Raw genomic sequence first — 16785 nt, 5'->3', positions numbered from 1 at the left:
TATACATATATATATATGCATATGTGTGTATATATATGCATATGTGTGTGTATGTATGTATGTATGTATGTATGTATGTATATATCCTTTACATATTCATAATGGTAACCACATGCCAAAGGTTTAGAACTGAAGCATATAACATAAAACAAGGACCAGAGGGAAAATCCAAAAACCTAACCAAATTATGAAAAACAGACACACAAGGAAAAGGAAGCAATGGAAACACCGAGCTATCAGAAAGCAAAAGATAAAATGGCTATAGGAAAGCCTCATATTTCAATAATTACTGTAAATGTAAATGGACTGAACTAACCAATAAAAAGGTACAGAGTTGCAGATTGGATCAAGAAACAAAACCGAACCATATGCTGCCTCCAAGAGACATATCTCACTTCCAAATACAAATATAGATTTAAAGTGAAAGGGTGGAAAATGATATTTCCAGCAAATGGCATTCAGAGAAAAGTGTGAATAGCGCTACTAATATCAGACAAAATAGACTTCGAAATAAAAAAGCTAAAGAAAGATACTGAAAGACACTTCATAATGATAAAGGGAATTATGCACCAAGAAGACATAACACTTCTTAATATCTATGTTCCCAATCAGGGAGCCCCGAAATATATAAAGCAATTACTAACAGAACTAAAGGGAGAAACAGACCAAAACACTACCATAGTAGGGGACCTAAATACCCCACTGTCAAATATGGACAGATCATCCAAACAGAAAATCAATAAGGAAATAACATCCTTAAACGACACATTAGACCAACTGGATATAATTGACCTGTACAGAGCCTTCCATCCCCAAACAGCTGCTTATATATTCTTTTCTAGTGCATATGGAACATTCTCAAGGATTGACCATATATTAGGACACAGAGATAGCCTCAACAAATCTAAGAGGGTGGAAATCATGTCAACCATATTCTCTGATAATAATGCTTTTAAACTAGAGATCATCTGTAAAAAGAAAGTGAAAGAACCATGAATACATGAAGATTAAACAACATGCTACTAAAGAATGACTGGGTCAGAGAAGAAACATAAAGAAAGATCAAGAGATACATAGAAATGAATGATATTGATAATACAACATGTCAAAGCTTTTGAGAAATGGCAAAAGCAGTCATAAGAGGAAAGTTCATGTCACTACAGGCCTATCTCAAAAAACAAGAATGACCCCAATAAACAACCTAACGATTCATCTTAAAAATAAGTTGAAAAAGAAGAACAAATGAAGCCTAAAATCAGCAAAATGAAAGAATAATAAAAATTAGAGCAGAATTAAATGAAATTGAAAACAAAAACAATAGAAAAAATAAATGCAACAAAGAGCTGGTTCTTTGAGAACTTAAATAAAATTGACAAAACCCTGGCTAGACTCACTAAAGAAAAATAGAAAGGAACAAATAAATGTAATCAGGATGAAACTGGAGAAGTTATGACAGATACCACTTCTTTTTCTGACTCTTCATGAATGAAGAGTCAGAAAAAGAAATACAAAGGATCATACAAGAATACTATGAAAAATTCTATAACATCAAATTTAATAACCAAGAAGAAATGTACAAGTACTTAGAATGATATAACTTTCCTAGACTGAATCAAGAACTGGGAAATCTAAATAGACAATCAGCAGTACGGAAATTGAAACAATCATGAAAAACCTACCAAAAAGTAAAAGTCCAGGATCAGATGGCTTCACCAGTGAATTCTACTCAACATTCAAAGAAGATTTAATATCTATTCTCCTCAAACTCTTCCAAAAATTTGAAGAGGAGGCAATACTTCCTAACTCATTTTATTAGGCCAATATTACCTTGATACCAAAAGCTAGTAAAGATAACACAAAAGAAGAAAACTCTAGAATGATATCTCTCATGAACACAGATGTAAAAATCCTAAATAAGATACTAATGAACCGAATATAACAACATATTAAAAAGTGAGCTTCATCCCAGGGGCACAGGGATGCTTTGACATATGCAAAGCGATTACTGTGAAACACCACATAAACAAATTAAAAAATAAGAATCATATGATCATATTGATAGATGCAAATAAAGCCTTTTACAAGATACAGTATCCATTTATGAATAAAACACTTAACAAAATTGGTATACAAGGAAAGTACCTGATCATAATAAAGGCCATATATGGCAAGCCCTCAGCCAACATTATTCTTAATGGTGAAAAACTAAAAACCTTTCATGTAAGATCAAGAACAAGACAAGGTTGTCCACTATCACCACTGTTATTCAATATAACATTGTAGGTCCTAGTGAGTGCAATCAGGCAAGGGAAATATATAAAAGGTATTGAAATAGGAAACAAAGAGGTCAAGCTTGAAGAAACAAGTTCTTTTGATTTAAGCATTGCTCTGCTCCTGCAGTCAAACAGTGCAGTGCTCATTTGCTTGCAACTGACAGAGAACCTGACATGATGGAAATCAAGAGACACCACCCCAGCCTGCTGGAACATGTGATGGGGCGTGGTCTTGCCACCAAAACCAACAATTTATCACTTTAAACCTACTAAATTGGCAGAAATTAGAAAGCAGGATGATTTCATATAAAGACAATGGAACTCTCATGCAGTGCTTGTTGGCATGTAGAATTATATAGCTATTCTGGATAGCACTGTGACATGATTTTGTCAAATTAAATATAATTTATCACTAGTAATTACTCTCTTGGGCATATTTACCCAGAGAAATATCCATACAGTTCCATAAGGGACATGCATAAAAGTGCTTATTTGCAGCATTGTGGTGGGTGGTGGTGTTTGGGAAAAATCTGGAAGTCCGTCACTGGGGGCTAGATGACAGGCATATTGAACACCTCTGTGCATTAACTCAGAACACTCATCTCATCTCTTATTCTAACCAATACTGTGGCAACCATTTCCACGTAAGCTTTTATAAGCTTTGTCCAGATATAATTGATATTTGCCTTTCCTCAGGATCTTAGAGTGTAGCTCTCACTTCCTGCACTGGGGATTTTCAGGATCTACAGTGTGGATCAGCCATTGGACTCCACTTGACACACATACACAACCCTGAAGTGTCGGTGAGTTACAATCAGTGGGGTCAAATTTGACAATGGAGGACATAAGCCTATAGATAAAATGCTTATTTTGTCTACCATGAGTAGACAGTTCTTAAAAAAAAAAAAATATAGGGTTATAAGGCTCTTCAGAATGTCCTGCAGGATCAAGAACCAGTTATTTACAGATGTGACCAACTCAGTAACATATTTTTGTATTGCCTTTCCTTTCTTCATTATATCACTCCTTCTATTGCTTACACCTGCCCGCTGTGATCACATTCTCATATAAATCAACTGCTTGCAAACTTGTTTTGAACTCTCTATTCAGAGGACCCCAGAATAAGATGATAAGTAAATTGTAATGTATATTTATATGATGAACTATAATGCAGTTAGAAACAACAGATAAGATATACACATACACAACAGGATGGATCTTAAAAACACATTGCTAGTGAAAAGGTGGAAAATATAAAGAGATATATAATATAAAACTATTTGAATAAATAAAAATATATTCATACAAAACAATGTACATTTTACATGAGCACCTATAAATAAAAATATGTGCATTAAACATAGTAGATGATTTGCTTATAAAAAAGGGAAAATGGAGATAAAGGGATAAATAAATGAAAATCCATAAGAAGAAACTTAAATAGAATAAGGATGAAGAAATTAATTTAGCTGTCTATACTTAAAAATTTTGACATTTAAAATTATTTTATATTAGTTTCAGATGTACAGCATAGTAGTTAGACATTTATATAATTTACAAAGTGATCCTCTCAATTAGTCTAGTACCCACCTGGAACTACATATAGTTATATGTATAGTTATTATTGACTATATTTCCTATGCAGTACTTTACAACCCTGTGACTATTTTGTAACTACCAACCTATACTTCTTAATCCCTTCATCTTTTCCACTCAGTCCCCGGATCCCCTCCCATCTGTCAATCATCATTTTGTTCTCAATATCTATGAGGTATCTCATAGATATCAACGTATCTATGAGAAATGTTTTGTTTGTTCATTTATTTTGTTCCTTAGATTCTACATATAAGTGAGATTATATGGTATTTGTCTTTCCCTCTCTGACTTATTTTACTTAGCATAATACCCTTTAGGTCCATCCATGTTGTCACAAATGGTAAGATTTCATTCTTTTTATGGCCAAGTAATATTCCATTATTTATATGAACCACTTATTTTTTATCCAGTCATCTGTTGATGGACACTTAGGTTGCTTCCATATCTTGGTTATTGTAAATAGTGCTGCAGTGAACGTAGGGGTGCGTATATCTTCTCAATTTAGTGTTTTGGATTTCTTTGGATAAATACCCAAAGTGGAAGTTCTGGGTCATAAGTTAGTTCTATTTTTAATTTTTGAGAAACCTCCAAACCATTTTCCATAATGATTGCATCAGTTTGCAATCCTTTCAACAGTGCACGAGGATTCCTTTTTCTCCACATCTTTCTCAACACTTGTTCTTTTTTAATTTATTGATAGTACACATTCTGACAGGTGTAAGGTGATATCTAATTATGGTTTTAATTTTTATTTCTCTGATGAATAGTGACATTGAGCATCTTTTCATATGTATATTGACCATCTCTATGTCCTCCTCTATGTATATTCAGGTCCTCTGCCCATTATTTATTTGTTTGTTTATTTATTTATTTATTTTTAAATTGTATTTTACTAGTTCCAAGTATACAGTACATTGGGTAGTCATTTATATAGTTTATAAAATGATATCCCTAATTGATCTTTCTCTCCTTTGGCTCTCCATCTAGCCATTACAGTAATGCTAACTGCATTCCTTATGCTGTGTTCCCCATCCCCCTGACCATCTATCAACTACTAATTTGTACTTCTTTAACCCTTCACCTCTTTCTTCCAGTCTCTCAATCCCCTCCTCTCTGGCCATCACCAGATTGTCCTCTATATCTATGAGTCTGTTTTTGATTAGCTTATTCTTTTCGTTCCTTAGATTTCACATATAAGTGAAATCATATGGTATTTATCTTTCTCTGACTTATTTCACTCAGCATAATAACCTCTAGATCCATTCATGTTGTTGCAAATAGTAGAATTTCATTTTTTAATGGCTTAATAATATTCCATTGTATATATGAACCATAACTCCTTTATCTAATCATCTGTTGATGGGCATTTAGGTTGCTTCCATATCTTGGCTATTGTAAATTGTGCTGCCATGAGCATAGGGTTGAATAAATCTTTATGAATTATTGTTTTGGTTTTCTTTGGATAAATACCTAGAAGTACAATTGGTGGGTCAAAAGGTATAGTCATTTTTAATTTTTGAGAAATCTCCAGACTGTTTTCCATAGTGGCTATACCAATTTGCAAACCTACCAACAGTATATGAGAGTTCCCTTTTCTCCACATCCTCGCCAACAGTTGTTCTTTGATTTATTGACGATAGTCATTCTCACATGTGTGAGGTGATATCTCATTGTGGTTTTAATTTGCATTTCTCTGATTAGTGACCTTGAGCGTCTTTTCATATGTCTATTGGCCATCTGTATTTCCTCTTTGGAAAAATATTTGTTCAAGTCTTCTGCCCATTTTTTAATTGGATTTTTTAAAATGTTGAGTTGTATGAGTTCTTTATATATTTTGGATATTAGCCCCTTATCAGACGTATCATAAGCGAATATTTTCTCCCAATCAGTGGGTTGTCTTTTAGTTTTGTTGATGGTTTCCTTTGCTGTGCAAAAACATTTTAGTTTGATGTTGTCCCATTTGTTTATTTTTTCTTTTGTTTTCTTTGTCTAAGGAGATCTATCTGAAAAAAAAATCACTGTTAGCAGTATCAGAGAGTTTACTGCCTATGTTTTCTTCTAGAAGTTCTTCTGCCCATTTTTAAAATTGGATTGCTTGCTTTCTTTTTTGGTGTTGAGTTCTATGAGTTCTTTATAAATTTTGGATATTAATCTTTTATCAGATGTATTGTTGGTGAATACCTTCTCTCATTCAGTAGGTTGTCTTTTCAATTTTTTATTAAAATTATTGAAATGACATTGATTAAAAAATCAAATAAGGTTCAATTGTATCATTCAACAGTAAATTGCATATATATTGCATAATTTGTTGATCACTCAAAGTTAGATTTCCTTCTGTCACCACATATTTGACCCCTTTTATCCCTATATACCTTCCCCATCCCCCCTTCCCTTTGGTAAACACTAATCCACTATTCATATCCATGAGTCTCTGTTTGTCATATTTGTTTGTTGCTCTTTTGGTTTGTACTTAAGATGTTTTGAAAATGTGACTTCAATCTCTCTTTCTCTCTCTCTCTCTCCTCTCTCTCTCTCTCTCTCTCTCTCTCTCTCTCTCTCTCTCTCTCTCTCTCCCTCTCTCTCTCCTACTTTCTTCTTCCCTTCCTACCTTAAGAACTAAAGCTCTTGAAGGTGCAGAGACATGGAAAAAACTAAGAGCTACAACATATTTGACCATACCCAGAAATATTTCAGAATAGAATTTAAAAGACCTGTTCAAAGGTATACAAAGCTCTAATTAGAGTCAAATCAAAGTACCCAAAGAACATGCATTTTGCCAAAAACCACAACTTGAATGGCTTGAAAACAATGCATTAACCCGTGGATAGAGGTTATAAACTGTCTCCACCTTAACCCACTAGTTTCAACCCCACCAGTCTTATAATTGCTACTCTCACTTTCTTTAAGGTTATCTTCTGTCACTAGGTCCATGGTCCTTAAAGCCAACAAGATGAACAACCCTAAGGACAATCTTGCCCACAACACAAAAGCTTATGACATAGAGAAGCTGCTACCAGTTCCAGAACAAAATGACCTGTTTGAATGCTAAACTATCTCTAATATGTAAAACAACCTCTTCTGCTATTTTATTAAAAAAAAAAAACCAGTATTGGAAAGTAAAAAACAAAATTTTGAAATCAACCCTTACTCCTCAGTGACCTTTCTATTTTATTGTCATCTCTTGTCCTTTCAAACCAGTCTTTGTATGGATACACTGTAAGCTTAGTTGAAAAGATTCTAGGCATAGGACTAGCAATGAGGACAAAAGAAGAGGAGTTTTCTGAGGAGTCCTTCAGAAAACCCCAAATAACACTATTAGCAGCCTCATATTCTGATTCATCATAAGGACAGCTCTGAACTTTGATTAGTAGGTAGTCTTCAGTGAGTGGATGGAAGCTGTATGAGTGGGAAAGCTTTTAGGCAGGAAACATACAGGTTCCAGATGACTAACTTCCAGGTCATTTGTCCATGGTCAATGCTCTGAGATAGGTATTCATGAATGACATTAGAAGCACAGCTACATTTCCATAATTATCTGAAATTAATTCCAACTTAACAATGTGCCTAGATCTAAAGCCAATAATGGGGAAGTGTATCTTTTTCTTATTGCTTATTAGGTAAAAGGGATTGACAGGGATTGACATCAGAAGCCAAAGGGGCCCAAAATTTGCCAGATTTCTTATCCCTTGAGTCAAACCAGGTCTTGAACTATCTACCTTAATTAGCCACATGAGATAAATTTTCTGCTGCTAGGCAATTGCTTGTACAAACAGAAACTTACTTAACTAAGTTGATAATAACCTTATAATAAAAGTGATGTGATATCCTCAACCTCCAATAACTACACTCTATGTGGTATTTTTTCTGTCTTACAATATGTGATAGTGGAAAATGCACAAAACTAGAAAGAGTATAATCTAGATTTCATCTTTAGATCTTGTTGCTAACCAGTTATGTGAAATTTCAGTAAGTCCCTACTTTTCTTTTAGCACCAGTTTATCCATTTCTAAAATAAGGGGTTTGAAATAATTTATAAAATCCCTTCTGCTTCAGAAGACTATAATTTGGTGATTTGTAGATTCTATGAATATATGAGTGCTTGGTTCAGGAGATGGTAATAATTAATATATTAGACTCTGGAGTCATTAAGACTTGGTTTCAAATCCTGGTTCTGCCACTTTCTATGCCTTGGTTTACTTACTAAACTTGTCTGTGCCTCAATTTTTTCATCTTTAAAATAAGCATAATAATATCCACTCCTTCATACGGTTGTTATAAGAATAAATTAGTTACTACATGTAAAATATTTAGAAAAAATTTTGTAACATAGTAAACACAATAGATGTTAGTAAAACTAAACCAAAAAGTATGACCTTTAGTGTTCTCTTTTAAAAAGTAGATATAATTATAAAACCTATACTTCATAAGACTATCATATGGATTAAATTAGATAATATAGGAGAGGGTCCAAGATGGTGGCATAGGAGGATGCTGAGCACTTCCCCTCCCAAGAGCACATTGAATATACACCTATATTTAGAGCAATTTCTCCTCAGAGACAACTGAGGACCAATTGAACAACTTTCACAAAGAGAGAGATAACATAGAGAAGTTTGGGGAATGTAGAGAGGTCTCAGGGAGTTGAGGAAAATCTCCAGTACTAGGGGAACTTGTGAGCACCATTGTTTGTTTACTCTGCAATTGGATAACAGCCAGAGCTCTATCCAAGTTCTCTGGCTGACATGAAGGGCTGCTGTAGTGCATCCACAGCCACCCTTCCCAGAAGTGGATCCAGCAGGAACAGGAGGATGCCGTAGCATTTGTACATAGCCCCCCACCCAGAAAGTGATCCAATAGTTGTAGCAGGGCCCTGCTGCACACATCCATTTGTCTGCACATGCACATGGGGTTCCTCTGCCAGGAGAGAGTGTGGAACTAGCACAAAGCTGTAGTACCTGCAAGCAGTGTTACACCATTCCAAGAAAGATCAGAGATAGTGGAGTGGAGCTACAAGCACACATGCAGTTGCTCCACCTAAAGAAGGTATGAATTAGTATAGTGCTGCTGTGCAAGTACATAGTGCTTACCTTCTCCGAGAAAATACAGAACTAGCAAAGTTCTACAGTGCATGTACACACTTTCCCATATGTAGAAAGTGTAGAAAGAGTGGGGCAGTGTGGTGAGTTTACGCAGAGCTTCCCTGTATGGAGAGGGGTTGGAACTGTTGGAGCACCACTATACTAGCACATAGAACTTTCCTGCCCAGAAAAAGTGATGCTGGCAAAATGATAAAGAGCTGGCAAAGTGATGCAGTGCACACACACAGGGAGACCCAACTCAGGCAACAAACAATTAAAGCAACAAGGCACACCATGTGCACAATAAACATCCCTGCCTGGATCAGAAGGGCAAGAAAACATGCACACACAAGGCCGCCCCACCCAGAACCACTCCTTCTGGCCAGGCAGTACACTAGACACAACACTCATCCACCTTGACTCAAACCAGCCTGCCAAAACCATCCAGCACAGTCTAGACACATGCCACTTCTACCAAAAAAAAAAAAAAAAAAAAAAAAAAAACAAAAAAAAAAACTTCTTTTCAAGATTGAGAGAGATAGCTATTTTATATAACTCATAGGAACAAACAGAGAAGGTCAAACAAAATGAGAAGACAGAGAATATGCCCCTAATGAAGGAACAAGAAAAAACCTCAGAGACAAACTCTAATGAAATGGAGATAAGTAATTTGCCTGATAAAGAATTCAAAGAAGTAGTCACAGGATGCTCAAAAAATTTGAGAGTAGAATAGAGAAACTCAGAGAGAACTTCAACAGAGTTAGAAAATATAATAAAGAATTGGAGATGAAGAATACAAGAACTGAAATGAAAAATACATTTGAAGGAATTGACAGCAGATTAGTTCATACAAACGAATATATTAGTGAACTGAAATACAGAATAGTGGAAATCATCAAGTCAGAACAGCAAAATGAAAAAAAAATAATTAAAAAATTAGGATAGTATAGTGATGTCAGAAGCATGGCAGTGTGAGAGATCTCCCCTGATCTCTCTCCTTGAAATTACAATTGAACAGCTACAATCCAACAGAGAACATCCAGCCAAGCACACTAATACATCTGAGAGAGCTGCACATACAAGCATCTGAAAGTGGGTGAATCAGGGAAGAAAGGAATAAGGAAAGGGAGAGAAGTGGAGACCAGTGCTAGAGAGCAGTGCTGAGGACGCAGCCCAGAGCACCCTGCAGGTTCGGGGGGGTGGGAAATTAGTTTGTGGTTTACACTCTTTGAAGCCTTGACCAGTCCTGCCTGAGTGATCAGTATATTCCACACAGCAGAGCCCAGTGAACAAGAGCAGAGAACAAGGCAGAGATTGAAAACAAAAAGGCAACAGCTGTGTTTTATTTACATTCACCATTAACAGGCAGAAAGTTGATTCACAGAGACTGGCTGCTTCCCCTCACACTCCTAGAGTGTGCCTTCCTATACCCTCCCAGAGCTAGCAGAGGGCCCCAACACCTCATTTGATTGTTGGGCTGTACCAGGACTTCAGGGGCTCCTCAGAGGCTTGGATCCCCATTGCCCTCTACATCTTCTGATAGGAGTAGAGCCCTTGAACGAGGTGATCTGTTCACAGAGGAGACACACACCTCCCCATGGAATAAAGGGTATTTTCTTTTCCACAAGCAGAGATCCAGGAGGACTGGGCAGTGTAGGAAGCTTGGGCGCCACCAACGGGAATGCAAAAAAGTAAAAACAAAACAAAAAAACCCTCTTCTTATCAACCTGCTAAAAAAAAGATCACTAAATAATAATAAAATTTCTTTAAAAGAAAAAGCAGAGGTGGAAAAAAAATAGCATAGATGGTAAGGCTCTGTTCATCCCTCTTGTGACCAAATCAAAGTTGTGACAGAAACAAGGAGCAAACAGCAAGGAAAGATTGCCTGAGATCTAGATGAACAAGCCATACAACTAGAGAGAAATATAAGAAGTCACCCTGCAAGGGCAGAGGGTAGGACGGGGTGAGGATGCGAGACTGCCAGGTCCCAAGCAGCTGAGTGGGACAGAGACTGTGGCAGCAGCAGCCAACAGCTACAGACGCCTCTTAAAGGGGTTGTGTCGTGAATGGACTTTTGGGGTGATGGACCTGCTGGCTCAGAGCACCAGTGACAGTTAGGCTGTGTGCAGGGGGCACCAGGGACTTGTCGGGGACATTGAGTTGTCAGAGTGAGGTTGGAGGTGAGATTTGCTCTATACAGGGTGCTGGCGGTATCCATTGTTTCTCTGTTGAGCCCTGACCCCCTCCCAGTGTGTGAACTCAGCGCCGCCATAATTGAGACATCATCAAACTGGATAACAGAGGTTGCTCTGCCCAGAGGATACCCTGAAACTCCACCTGCCCCAACTCAGGGACCCACCCAAGCCACATCCATGTGTATCCTCGGTGAGTCAGTTGCTTCTTGATGAGCAGCACCTAGATTCACACTGGTGGCAGTTGGCCTTGGTTTCTGGTGTGGGCTTCTGAGACAACTATAAGCACAGCATCTGTGGATTGCTTGCTGAATCTTATCAGGTGGCCCCAGAGGGTCACAGGCTGGGGCTAAATTTGGCCTGCAGCTGAACCCCTCTCAGGACCGTGCCACTGGACAGACATCTACTTCACAAATCCACACTAATAAGACCAGGAGACTTAGGAGCTTTGCTTAGTACATAGAAACAGACACACAAAGGCAGACAAAATGGGAAGACAAGCAGAAGCCATATGAGAGAACAGAACAGAGATCCAGAAATAATGGAGTCAAGCAATCTAACAGATGCAGAGTTCAAAACATTGGTTATAAAGATACTCAATGAACTTATGGGAAATGTAGATGAACTAAGTGAGAACTTTAACAAAGAGATAAAAAACATAAAAATGGAAATAGAAATTGTATAAAGGAACCGGTTAGAAATAAAGAACACATTGTCTGAGATGAGAAGTATATTAAATGTAAAAAACAAAGCAAACAAAGAAGAGGATCAAATGACCTATATAGAGGATGGGAAAGCCAAAGACACTCAATCAGAATGGCAAGAAAAAAGAAGCCAAGACCATGATAATAATTTAAGGAGCCTATGGGACACTATTAAAGGTAAAAATATCCGTGTATAAGGGTGCCTGAAGGAAAACAAGATGTTGAAGAGATATTTGAAGAAATAATGATGGAAAACTTCACTAACCTAGTGAAGAAAATAGACAGACAACCCCAGGAAGCTCAGAGAACCTCAAGAAAGAGGAATCTAAAGAGGCCCACACCAAGACACATCATAATTAAAATGCCAAAGGTTAAATAAAAAGACAGAATCTTAAAAGCAGCAAGCGTAAAACAGTTAGTTACCTACAAGGGAGCACCCTTAAGGCTGGCAGCTGATTTCTCAAAAGAAACTATGCAGGACAGAAGGGCTTGACACAAAATATTCGATGTGATGTTAAGACCCAGGATCTACAACCAAGAATACTTTATTCAGGAGAGCTATCACTTAGAGTTGGACGGGTAAAGAGCTTCCCAGACAAAAATAAGTTAAATAAATTTATCATCACCAAGCCAGTATTACAGGAAATATTGGAGGGACTTCTTTAAGAAGAAAGAACATGTATCAAAACATGAATGAAGAATGGTAATAACTACATTCCTATCAACAAGTGCCTCAAATGGAAAAGAATTAAGTGCTCCAACCAAAAGATAGAGTGGATGAATGGATAAGAAAACAAGACCCTTACATATGCTGCCTACAACAGACTCACTTCAGATTAAAAGACACACAGAGACTAAAAGGAAGGAGATGGGAAAAGATATTGCCTTGGTGGACATAGAGGACATTGCGCTGAATGAAAGGAGTCAGATAGAGAAAGATGAATATCACATGATTTCACATACATGTGGAACCTAAGGAACAAAATAAACAACAACAAAAATGGAAATAAACTCACAAATACAGAGAATATTTTGAGGGCTACTAGATGGGAGGGGAGTTGGGGGGGACAGCAAAAAAAAGGCAAAAGCATTAAGAAGTACAAATGGATAGCTGTAGAATAGACATGGAGATGTAGAGTGTAACATGGAGAAGTTGGTTAATAATGTAATAAATATGTAAGGGGGAAGAGGGGTACTAGTTTTAGTGAGGTGATCACTTTGCGAGTTATGTGGATCTCTGATCAGTATGCTATGCAACTGAAACTGGTATATTATTGATTGCTAACTATAATTGAAAATAAACTCATTGAATTGTATAATATAAATACAAGCAACTAATTGTCTACGATATTTCAATAAAGACAAAAAAATAGTAAAAACAGAGTACATTCCCATAAATGCTCAGGTGGAGAAACAATCCATCAAACACCATTAAAAAGCCAAGGTGACAAGGCAGCTCAGAAAGCAAATAAAAGTTCTCCAAAAAATAAGCTTAAAGGTATAGATATATGTTATTTAAATAAAAGAGAATTCAAGGTTGGACTTATGAAGAAAGTAAACGAGATGCAAGAAAATTCTGATAGGCAGTTTAATGAAATCAGAACCAAAATTATTGAACAATAGGAATACTTTACTAAAGAGATTTAAACTCTAAAAAAGAACCAAATGGAAATTCTGAAGCTGAAGAACTCAGTAAAAGAGATAAAGAATGAAATAGTAAGTTTAGGAAATAGAGCTGACCAGATGAAAGCAGAAATTGGTGATATTGAAGACAGAAATCTGGAAGTACTGCAGAAGGAAGAAGAGACTTGAGAATAAATGAATGAATAAATGAATGAATAAATGAATGAATGAACTTTATGAGAACTGACACTATGGAAAAAGCAATATAAGAATAATGTTTATACCAGAAGGAGAAGAGGGGGAGAAGGAAACAGAGAGCCTATTCAAACAAATATTTGATGAGAATTTCCCAAACTTATGGAAGGAACTGGATCCTCGAATCCAAGAAGCAAACAGAACACCTAATTATATCAACCCAAAAAGGCCTTCTCCAAGACACATTATATTAAAACTGTCAAAAATTAATGACAAAGAAAGAATTCTCAAGGCAGCCAGGGAAAACAACATGTAAATTATAAAGGAAACCCCACTGACTATCATCAGACTTTTCAGTAGAGACTTTACAAGCTAGGAGGGAGTGGAACCAAATATTCAAACTATTAAAAGACAAAAATTACCAGCCAAGAATAATATTTCCAGCAGAGTTCTACTTTAGATCTGAAGGAGAAATAAAAAACTTTCAGACATACAAAAGCTGAGGGAATTTTCTACCATGAGATTTGCATTACAGGAAATACCGAAGGTGGTCATTCTACCTGAAAGAAAACAACAACAACAATAACAACAACAACAACAACAACAAAAAACATCACAAAAGTATGAGTAAGATGACTAATAGACAGAAAAAGGAAAGTCAACCCCTATTAAGAAAAGAGCATTATAAACTTAAAAATTACATAATGGTTAGAGGTTAAAAAAAAAACAAAAAACAACAAAAAATTTTAAAAAGAGAAGAAAAATACAAATCTACTGTAACCTAGAAATGAATTCACAGCATAAATAGGGATAATTAGAGACATCAAAAACAGTGGGAGGGAGTAGAGACTTGAATCTGCCAAGGGAAATGGAGATTAGACACAAGCAGAAGAAAAAGGTCAACTGTATATATAAAACTTTCTTTTACATAAACTTAATGGTAACCACACACAAAAATCCACAACTGAAACACATAACATAAATCAAGAGGGAACTGAGGAAAAAAATCATAGAACATCACCAAATTAAAATAACAGACAGAAACACAAGGGCGAATAAACAATGGAGACACCAAGCTACCAGAAAACAAAAGATAAAATGGCTATAGAAGAACCTCATATATCAGTAATCACCCTAAATGTAAATGGACTGAAATTACCAATAAAAAGTCACAGAGTAATAGACTGGATCAAAATTACAGAACAAACCATATGCTGTTTTCAAAAGACACATCTCAGCTGCAAGGACAAATATAGACTCAAAGGGAAAGAGTGGAAAATGATACTCCAAGCTAATGGCATCCAGAGAAGTGGGTGTAGCCATGGTTATATCTTTCAAAACAGACTTCAAGATCAAAAAGGTAACAAGAGACAAAAATGGACACTTCATAATGATAAAAGGGACAATATATCCAGTAGATATAACAGAGTTCCAGTGAAGGTGGTAGAATAGGTAGATGCTGTGCTTTTCTCTTCTCACAATCACATTGAAATTACATCTAAACTGTAGTTAGAATAGCCATCATTTAGAGTCGTCTGATGTCTAGCTGAACAGAAGTCCTACAACTGGGGACACACAGAAGAGACCATCTTGAGACTGGTAGGAGGGATGGAGATTTGAAACAGGCTGGTCCCACACTCATTTTGGAGCTTAAGAATCAGGAGAAATATCTTGGCTACAGAGGCCCTCCCAGAAGAATGAGGGGTCTCAGCCCCACACTGGGCTCTCCAGCCCAGGGCTCCAGTGCCAGGAAGAGAAGTCCCTCATAACTCTGGCTATTAAAACCAGTGGAGATTGTGATTGAGTAAGACAAAGGGCTGAAGATCTCTTAAGGGGCTAAAGCATGGACTTATCACTGATAGACTCACTCACTAGGGACTCCAGCACAGGGGCCGAGCTCGAAAGGCACCAAGACAAAGAGAAACTGAGTTGCCTGACTTCAGGGTGAGGACTGGAGGGGCAGCTTTATCAAAGACAGAAGTGCATAGGGCATTGGTCCTTTGTTAAGCCCTTACCCACCCAGCTTGCAGACCCAAGTGGCTACCATATTTCAGTCTCCATCAATGTAGCTAACGCTGGTCATCCTGCCCAGATGATTCCCTGTGACCCCACCTCTCTCAACGTGTGGGCCTACTGAAGCAACTTCCATTGGATTTTCCATACAAATGGCTTGTCTTGACTCATGCTGCAAACTTTTCTAAAATCTCTCATAGATTTGCTAAGCCTAAACAAGCAGCATCTGGCCTTGGCATGCCCTATACCTCTTGCTAAGCAGCCCCAAGCTTGGAACTAGCAGTATCCAGCCTTGATTTGCAGTTTGGCCTCTTAAGGTCCAGCTTAGGTGGCAGTCATGTGTGGATTGTCTGGTGCCTCATGCCAGGTAGCCCCAAAGGCAAGGCAAGCCTGCAGCTAAATTTGGCCTGAGACAGAGCCTGTTCTAGGAGGCCCCGACCTGCATAACCAGTGACCAGCTTTGGTCTGAAGCTGTTGGACAACACACTCAAAGGGTAGACAGGGCAGGAACCAGAGCCCTTTTAGAACAAATCCTGCTCTGTATGATCAGCCACGGGACAACAGCTCCTCCACTTGTGATGGACAGTCCAAGGGTCAATCCCTTCCATTGACGAGAATACAGCAACCAAGGTTCGACTACAACAGGAACACACACAACCCATACAGGGGCATACCAGGAGCAGCTGGCTCAGGTAACCAAGGAAGATTGTGCCACTGAGACCCACAGCACACCTACTATATATGGTTCTTCTACTAAAACTGGGAAACATAGCAGCCTTACCTAATACATACAAACAAACAAAAAGAGGCAGCCAAATGGAAAGACAAAGAAACACATCCCAAATGAAAGAACAGAACAAACCTCCAGAAAAAGAAAGAAATGGAGACAAGCAATCTACTAGATGCAAGGTTCAAAACATTTGTTATGAGGGTGCTCAGTGAACTTAGGGGAGGTGTAGGTGAACTCAGTGAGAAATTTAACAAAAAAGATACAACAAAACATAAAAATGGAAATGGAAATTATAAAAGGGAACCAGTCAGAAATGAAGAACACATTGACTGAGATGAGAAGTATATTAAATGGAATAAACAAAGAAATAAACGAAGTGAA

This window comes from Pteropus vampyrus, unplaced genomic scaffold (genome assembly GCF_000151845.1).
Source record: "Pteropus vampyrus isolate Shadow unplaced genomic scaffold, Pvam_2.0 Scaffold477, whole genome shotgun sequence".
NCBI classification, from domain to species: Eukaryota; Metazoa; Chordata; class Mammalia; order Chiroptera; family Pteropodidae; genus Pteropus; species Pteropus vampyrus.
This window is presented reverse-complemented; position numbering follows the sequence as displayed.